The 3415-nt window shown below is 44.9% G+C and overlaps 1 non-coding gene across 1 annotated transcript; it reads left to right on the forward strand.

The window, feature by feature from the left end:
- The first annotated feature begins 380 nt into the window (after positions 1 to 380).
- On the forward strand, positions 381 to 452 carry TRNAH-GUG (transfer RNA histidin (anticodon GUG)). Its single transcript has one exon. It is a non-coding gene; the product is annotated as a tRNA-His (tRNA).
- The last annotated feature ends 2963 nt before the right edge of the window (positions 453 to 3415 follow it).

Consider the following 3415-nt stretch of genomic DNA (forward strand, 5'->3'; position numbering starts at 1 on the left):
AGCCTCTGCACTTCTTATAGGGAGAAAACTCTGCAATGGAAGGGGACAGGGTCAATAACAGCTGTAAACTCTCACAAGACCATCAATGCTCTCACACTTTCCTGCTCTCAGGCTGGCGGGTCATTATCGGCCCTGGCTGCAGCACCATTGCCAGGTTTGTGTAACTGTATTATTTCTAATTGGCTCCACTTTGATGACTTTCATTTGGATTCTGACTTGATTATTGAGATCTTAAATAAGTGACTGGGGATCAGGTGTCCACTTATTCTCATGGATAACATCACAACCAACCTTTAATTCAAACATGAGTCATGACATCACAGATGGAGTACAGCTTATGATAGAGGTGGAGCGTCACATTGTAGCAGCCCAAGTAGCTCGCTGTGATCGTATAGTGGTTAGTACTCTGCGTTGTGGCCGCAGCAACCTCGGTTCGAATCCGAGTCACGGCATTGCGGTGAGGCAATGTCACGGCGGTTGGGCAGATATTTTAGAATTTCCATTAATACATTGTCAATCTCTGTGGAGGACTGAAACAATTCGATATGTCCTGTTACTGTTCTGAACCTTTTGTTTCTTTAATGCTCTTTGCACACTTTTTCATCGGGTGACTGTAATGTATTTCAACCAAATCTAATTAAGAGCGCATTATGTGGTGACATTTGCAGTACATAAAACATTATAACACTGCCATTTACGTCAATAACCACTAGCTTGATTAAGACATATGTATTGCAGCGACCGTATTTCCCAGTTACAAATGGGAATAAAAACAACATCCGCGAGGGATTGAACCAACGACATTTAACTGATGTTGCCAATGGAGCGCGTTACAGAGAGCGCAAGGTCCCGCCTTTACAGTCACACGCTGATGATAATACAGATGTTTAAATAAACAGGCATATCTGTGGACTTGTGGTCTTTCTACATTGGGACTCATAGTCTAGTCCTAGGCTATTGTAGGCACTGGCGTATCTTTTAGTGGAATGAGAAGCATTCTGTAGTCGCGTGAAAGGACCTTTCAAGTCAATCTGATCTGTATTGTCCTGTGAAAAAAAGCGTTCTTAGACACAGTGAGGAGTTTTTGGGGATAATGGGAAAATCATTTCCAACTAAATGACAGGAATTTCTTAGTCCAATCATGAGGTGTGCTAGTCTTTTTTATACTGTGGCGGAAAGAGAGAGAGTATAACAGTCATTATAAATAAAGGGCCAAGGAAGTGACAGTTTATGGAAGGAACAATTTGCACATAGTTTTAGAATGTGGTCAGGAGGAGGACAATGTGCTTACACATATGAAACATTAGAAGGTAGACATTATGGAAGCACATATATTTCTTTATTTTTATTGTATTTGGGGAGAGGGGGTTAATATAGCACGTCCAATGTGGAAACGTGCTTTCCATAGCACCTTGCAGGTGGGCGACATCTAGAGCTGTGCAGTAGCCACCCATGCCCCAGACGTCAAAGAGAACAAGAAGTTACACATGTTGGAAGTGAGGGTGACACATTGAGGAGATATGATCCCCGTAAGAAGCCGAGAGAAGGAGGAGGCGTGAACGTGCATCCATGTATGCAGGCGAGAAGGGAAGGAGCATTGGTCATGCATCCCTGCATGAGGGTGAGACAGGGAGGAGATATGATCCCCGTATGAAGCCGAGAGAAGGAGGAGGCGTGAACGTGCATCCATGTATGCGGGCGAGACAGGAAGGAGCATTGGTCATGCATCCCTGCATGAGGGTGAGACAGGGAGGAGATATGATCCCCGTATGAAGCCAAGAGAAGGAGGAGGCGTGAACGTGCATCCATGTATGCAGGCGAGAAGGGAAGGAGCATTGGTCATGCATCCCTGCATGAGGGTGAGACAGGGAGGAGATATGATCCCCGTATGAAGCCGAGAGAAGGAGGAGGCGTGAACGTGCCTCCATGTATGCGGGCGAGACAGGAAGGAGCATTGGTCATGCATCCCTGCATGAGGGTGAGACAGGGAGGAGATATGATCCCCGTATGAAGCCGAGAGAACGAGGAGACATGAACGTGCATCCATGTATGCGGGCGAGAAGGAAAGGAGCATTGGTCATGCATCCCTGCATGAGGGTAAGACAGGGAGGAGATAAAATCCCTGTATGAAGCCAAGAGAACGAGGCGGCATGAACATGCATCCTTGTATGCAGGTGTGACATGGAGTCATCATGAACATGCATCCCTTTATAAGGACATAACATGGAGGACGCATGAACATGAATGCCTGAATTTTATGGTGGTGGCCTTCGGGTGATTTGGCACGTGCAATTGGTGAAGAGCACTTCTCCTGCGCAAAAAAATAAATGTACTATTAGCACCCCGGAGGGAGCCTCTGCACTTCTTATAGGGAGAAAACTCTGCAATGGAAGGGGACAGGGTCAATAACAGCTGTAAACTCTCACAAGACCATCAATGCTCTCACACTTTCCTGCTCTCAGGCTGGCGGGCCATTATCGGCCCTGGCTGCCGCACCATTGCCAGGTTTGTGTAACTGTATTATTTCTAATTGGCTCCACTTTGATGACTTTCATTTGGATTCTGACTTGATTATTGAGATCTTAAATAAGTGACTGGGGATCAGGTGTCCACTTATTCTCATGGATAACATCACAACCAACCTTTAATTCAAACATGAGTCATGACATCACAGATGGAGTACAGCTTATGATAGAGGTGGAACGTCACATTGTAGCAGCCCAAGTAGCTCTCCCTGATCATATAGTGGTTAGTACTCTGCGTTGTGGCCGCAGCAACCTCGGTTCGAATCCGAGTCACGGCATTGCGGTGAGGCAATGTCACGGCAGTTGGGCAGATATTTTAGAATTTCCATTAATACATTGTCAATCTCTGTGTCGGACTGAAACAATTCGATATGTCCTGTTACTGTTATGAACCTTTTGTTTCTTTAATGCTCTTTGCACACTTTTTCATCGGGTGACTGTAATGTATTTCAACCAAATCTAATTAAGAGCGCATTATGTGGTGACATTTGCAGTACATGAAACATTATAACACTGCCATTTACGTCAATAACCACTAGCTTGATTAAGACATATGTATTGCAGCAACAGTATTTCCCAGTTACAAATGGGAATAAAAACAACATCCGCGAGGGATTGAACCAACGACATTTAACTGATGTTGCCAATGGAGCGCGTTACAGAGAGCGTGAGGTCCCGCCTTTACAGTCACACGCTGATGATAATACAGATGTTTGAATAAACAGGCATATCTGTGGACTTGTGGTCTTTCTACATTGGGACTCAAAGTCTAGTCCTAGGCTATTGTAGGCACTGGCGTATCTTTTAGTGGAATGAGAGGCATTCTGTAGTCGCGTGAAAGGACCTTTCAAGTCAATCTGATCTGTATTGTCCTGTGAAAAAAAGCGTTC

The sequence above is a fragment of the Ambystoma mexicanum genome (genome assembly GCF_040938575.1).
Source record: "Ambystoma mexicanum isolate Mex_15411 chromosome 12 unlocalized genomic scaffold, UKY_AmexF1_1 Mex_chr12_unloc.1, whole genome shotgun sequence".
Classification (NCBI taxonomy): Eukaryota; Metazoa; Chordata; class Amphibia; order Caudata; family Ambystomatidae; genus Ambystoma; species Ambystoma mexicanum.